Source organism: Pecten maximus, chromosome 8 (genome assembly GCF_902652985.1).
Source record: "Pecten maximus chromosome 8, xPecMax1.1, whole genome shotgun sequence".
Taxonomy (NCBI): Eukaryota; Metazoa; Mollusca; class Bivalvia; order Pectinida; family Pectinidae; genus Pecten; species Pecten maximus.
This window is the reverse complement of record NC_047022.1, coordinates 26562403-26568581: the sequence shown is the minus strand read 5'-3', so window position 1 is coordinate 26568581 and position 6179 is coordinate 26562403.

Below are 6179 nucleotides of genomic sequence, written 5' to 3'. Positions count from 1 at the left end.
AATATTGTCTCATCTTTTATGTGAATAGTTTATTGATTTTTATACCACTGATTTTATGTGACTTTTCCAATGCTACCTCCAAAGTACTGACCTACTTAACCAGTCAGTCAATCAGTATTTTATAACGTGTACATATCTGGGGATGATTTTGTGTCTTCCATTACGCCTCTGGTACAAGTACTACTACAGAAACATGGGTTTGCTACTCTGGCCTAGAAAAGTTTATCAGTCCATGTATCCCCTTTTGGTTCAAACACAGTGTACCCTTATGGTAGTACTGAAGAATGGTACTTGCTGCCCGATTGCATGATTCAAAACAGACAATTATTTTCTGTCTAAACACTTGTCTTGTTGACATTTATATCTTCTTGTCAGTGCCTCACTTTGGCTTTTAATCAATAGTTTGCCCTTGTGAGAAATGCTTAGATTCCACCCCATGGCCGGGACATACCAGAGTCTATAAAAGTGGTACCTACTGCCCTACTGGACGTTCAACTTTAAAAGTGACTGTGAGTACGGGTTTGTCCTTTGTCCGTGTACATGTGTGATATTTCAGTGTGATTGCACAATAAAACTCTGGTACCATCATTCCTGGGTACTGCCATCAGTTAAAATCCCTCTGATGTCTTAATAGGGCTAAAACAGTGCCATGACAAACCAAACGTGTTGCATATATATGTTTAATACTTTCCTACAATTACAACTTGGAATGATGGAGTGTTGTATACTACGGAGATGTCAGAGGTTTCGCATTATTTCAAGATTTCTTATTTTTTTTTCTTGTTTATTTCGGAGTTTCACTGGAAGTGGGAGTCTTGGTTGTTTAACTTATTCAATTTGAGACGGTTTTGTTGTAATTTTCTTGCCTTATTCCCCCTCCTTGTGAAAGTTGAATACCTATATATCTACTGTGGTATGCAGACACCCATCGATTTTTGTATAATTTCAACTTATAACATAAATACTTGTATAAATAAGTGAAGATAAGTTTTTGGAAGCTTGTCAGCCGTGATCAGTTAAAATAATGTAAACAAGTGGAGATAAGTTTTTGGAAGCTTGTCAGCCATGATCAACTACACTAATGTAAACAAGTGGAACTTTTCAAGTTGTTGGAAGCTTGTCAGCCGTGATCAGTTAAATTAATGTAAACAAGTGAATATAAGTTGTTGGAAGCTTGTCATCCGTGATCAACTAAAGTAATGTAAACAAGTGGAACTTTTCAAGTTTTTGGAAGCTTGTCAGTCGTGATCAAATACAGTTAAATATAAACAAGTGGAGAAAAGTTGTTGGAGACTTGCCAGCCGTGATCAAGTACAGTAATGTAAACAAGTGGAGAAACACGTTGTTGGAAGTTTCAGCCTTGGTCAAGTGGAGATAAGTTGTCTGAAGTAAGTTGCTGGAAGCTTGCCCTTAATCAACCACGGTAATTGTAGACCAGGGACGTTTTGTATTAGATTTACTCAAGTGTATCTTTGGCCAATACATGTTTGAAGTTTATTGTGTCACCAACGATGGATGTCATGTTGCTTTTCCAACGGCAGCGTCAACAATGTTAAGGTTTTAGTGTTTAGCTCCATTTCTAACAATGCTACGCCAACAGAACCTCAATCACAGATCTAGCATGGGAAGTAGAGCCTACTACACTAAACATTTCATGTATTTCTGCATAGTTTGGGGGAAATATCAAATTTCTGGAGTTTGGAAAAAAAAATCAACGTTGATGTTTTGGTGTTTAGCACCTGTATATAACGTTGTTTCTGCCGCGGTGGCCGAGTGGTTAAGGTGTCCCGACACTTTAACACTAGCCCTCCACCTCTGGGTTGCGAGTTCGAAACCTACGTGGGGCAGTTGCCAGGTACTGACCGTAGGCCGGTGGTTTTTCTCCGGGTACTCCGGCTTTCCTCCACCTCCAAAACCTGGCACGTCTTGAAATGACCCTGGCTGTTAATAGGACGTTAAACAAAAACAAACCAAACAAACCAAACTGACAAACTATAATAGCTGGGCAACCAAACTTGTGGGGGTTTTTTTTACGATTTTTTTTTTTTTTTTGGTAAAAACGTAAAATTTCTGAAAATCAATTAATTTCACTAGTCTCTACAAATATATCCTTGAGTACCCATGTAAAATGCTTACGATATTGACAAAGTGGGACAGGCGACGCATATAATTACGCGTAATTCTTGTATTTTCTTCCTGCTCAAGACTATAAAACAATAGAAACATAAAAAGCTTAAATATTAGGAAAGATGAGTGAGAACTACGTTACAAGTACGTGTATGTATAGATTGGAACTTTTATTCTCGAAATGAATAGCTATGATTAACTCCAATGACAATATACCATGATAGTAAAGGCTGTTCTAGGGAATTATCTTGTTGTCCTCGAACGCTAATTGTTGATAAATTATCTTACATATGTACATTGTAGTTTTGTCAGAAGTAGCAGTGTGTATTAAGGACCATAACACCGTTTGCTAAAACATTCATTACTAATATTTGCATTAAATATATTCTAGTCTAGTTTTCTTTGTCATTCCACACTCCAAACGTCAGTTTGTTCTCTGAGAATGGTGATTATAATGGTCACGTGATCTAAAAGTACCCCAGTGACAGTGAAACGTCCTGGAAAAACATCGACAATCTTCATCAAAATAAAGTAATCCTTCGACACCTTATTTGGTATTTGTTTTTCTCTTTCTTGAAAATCACCAATGTTATGTACAGATAACAAGCGTCTAGGTGGTAACGTCAGCCAACGATTTTGTATTGACCTCTATACTGATTGCAGAATATTTATAGGAAACATGAGTGCGTGTACATATATTATTCCAGATAAGTAATAAGTAGGGTACGGAAGCGTGCCATGTGATAACACTTCAAACAATATGGGCTTTTGAGCTACCGTTTTCCGGACGGTTTTCCTGTTTACACACGAACTAAGTGACGTGGTTTTGTAGATATCTCGTGTAGGTTCCATTTGATCCCTAATGGACATTTTCAATCTCTAGACAAAGTTTCTCGTTTACCGCCTACACGATCCCGCCTATTGATTGGTTTCGTCTCGCATGATAGTTATTAGTTTACCACCTACGGTTTCGTGTGGCAAGGGTGATAGTTACTATTTTACCGCCTTCATTTCTCCGCCTGATGGTACAAGTAGGTTAGTCTGTCTCCGATGCCTCCGATTGTTGCTACAAGTAGGTTTCGTCTGACAGGAATGCTAGTTAATTAGGTGCTGTTTTTCGCCTACATCTTCGACTCCGCCTGTAACTGGGTTTGGCGTAACTTAGAGACTAATTGGGAAAACGAAATATGCGTTTTAATTAAGGATTGATTGTCAATTTTGTTGCTTGCATGGACTGATGAAGGGAAGTGAACCTCGTGCAAATGAAGTGAACTGCGAAGAAGGATATGTATATGTATTCTAGGTTTTGTGACAGCGACTGTTGATGCATGGCTTTGTTGGTTTCCTCTCATTTTATATGATTATAGTTCCGAGCTTTCCGTTCTGCTAGTGGATTGGTATGTAGTATCTTGCTGATCTGTTGATAAGGTTATTCAAATTTGAAATTGATTACAGTGTTTTCTAAGTCTTTACTAAGTCATTACTTTGAGAGGTATTCTTCATGTTTCTTCACATTATTGGCCTGTTATAATAAAAACTAGGAAAAAAGGGGGCAAAATATGGATCCTTGGGGTACACCATCATTAACATTCCCAAACAGAAGATTTGCCATTTTAAAATGACATGCCATTAGCGATTAGCTTTTGAACCAGGATAACAGTGTCCCGCTAATACCGAAACTGAATTACTAGTAGACCGTGACATCATAACCTGCCAAAGATCATATTAATGTCGTAAAAGACCATTTTGAATTCTTAACCGGAACCTAGAGCTTGGTCGACATCATTAGATATGCTAACTCATTGGCTCACAGTTGTCTGACCGAAAGTCTGATTTATCAAATATTCAATTTTTACCCCGTATAAAGTGAACACATTTTATTTCCGGCTTATTTAATTTTCAACCAGCTGTCTTGAAGATTACTTTTACGATATTTTGTTTGGAATACATTCGCGAGCTTCCTCTACCAGGGATCTTTTGTTTGGAATACATTCGCGAGCTTCACCTACCAGGGATCTTTTGTTTGGAATACATTCGCGAGCTTCACCTACCAGGGATCTTTTGTTTGGAATACATTCGCGAGCTTCACCTACCAGGGATCTTTTGTTTGGAATACATTCGCGAGCTTCCTCTACCAGGGATCTTTTGTTTGGAATACATTCGCGAGCTTCACCTACCAGGGATCTTTTGTTTGGAATACATTCGCGAGCTTCACCTACCAGGGATCTTTTGTTTGGAATACATTCGCGAGCTTCACCTACCAGGGATCTTTTGTTTGGAATACATTCGCGAGCTTCACCTACCAGGGATCTTTTGTTTGGAATACATTCGCGAGCTTCACCTACCAGGGATCTTTTGTTTGGAATACATTCGCGAGCTTCACCTACCAGGGATCTTTTGTTTGGAATACATTCGCGAGCTTCACTTACCAGGAAGCATTGTAATTCTGTACACTAGGTTTAATATCCTCATGATAATGGTTGTTTTCCAGTCAATTATTAGAAATCAATTCATGACAATTTCCATAGTTTCCATGGTTGAATAGCCAGACCTGCCGCTTTCAAGAACGTTCTCATGGTTTATGTTGAACGAGCCGAAAATTGAACAATGTTAGCGAAACGACTGATTCTGGAAGCTCACGCTATAAAACGGTTGGATAGAATATCTTACTTGATCACACAAATTATATCAAGTAATAATGATATGTTTTCGGTATAAAATGTCGGTTTGTTTATTTTGACGTAGACTGAAATCCAACAATAAGTATTCAAATGGGAAGCAGAGAAAGAATTATCCAGAGCATTCGAGTTAAAATCAACGGTAGAGATAATATATTCAATATCTGTTTAAAGGTTTTCTAAGCGGAATAGGCGACGAGTTGCAGTGTACATGTACTAACTGGGGAGTTTGGCGGTCTATAGCATGTATCATATAGTGTCGATTTATTGTTTATAGATAACTCTAGCTCTACACAATCTATGAATATTGATACACACATAGATATTCACAAACACACAATTGTATACATACTTTACATAACTGTATATCATAAATATTATTATGTATTCATAGACATGATCAATTGATTACACTGAATGCCATTTATCATTGAGACACACTAAATGATAGTCATTTATACAGGGTAACCACCAAGGCAAGCTTGTAGGACTTTACAAGCAATATTAATAATAACAAAGACAATTAATGTTGAATTGAAAATGGCCGTTTATTATATTAAACGACGGTTGTTAAAGAATATAACATCGTAGGTTACAATTCTTTCCTTAAAGTCTTAGATGGGTGTCAAAACCCGCCACATCAAGTACAAGTATACATAAAAAAAAATTAAGTTCTCATACAGATATAAAAGATTAAAGTCTTAGATGGGGGGTCAAAACCCGCCACAATGATTCCTGTAAACACATGTACATAAACCTGTAATATTGGTGTTACAGAAATCATCCCCCATCCACAGCCATGGTGATATATAGGTGATACATGGTGGGTGTTGTAGTCAAAACCCGACAATGTCTCTCAGTTTGATTTGCTGTCATCAGTTTGTTTATTACTGTAAAAAGAACTGTACAATTACAAAAATACAATTCATCACTCACTCGTACAAATTAAACTATATACCTGACGATTCAAGGGACATCACTCGTCCCAAATTTTATACCAGACGATAAATGTATCCTAACATCGCAACTGACATTTGAATACATGTATATATAAAACAGTTCGAGGAATGAACTCTAATTCGCTTTGATTCTTTCACACGGTGACCTTTGTCAGGGATTTTCTTTTTTTAGTTATATGGTTCCGTGCGTTTTGATTGGCTTACACATGAAAGCTATTTCATTAGATGCTGGAAATGATAACGCACAAGAAGGAGTTTGCAGTTGTTTTGTCATATTTTAAAAACAAATGATATATATTATTATCAATTTGTTGTTTTGAAAATAATAGACATGCTTATTATTGGTTATGATTTGTAATAAATTGCAATATTTTCATGTTTCCGAAACTGTCAGTTTTATATATTAATTAGCGGT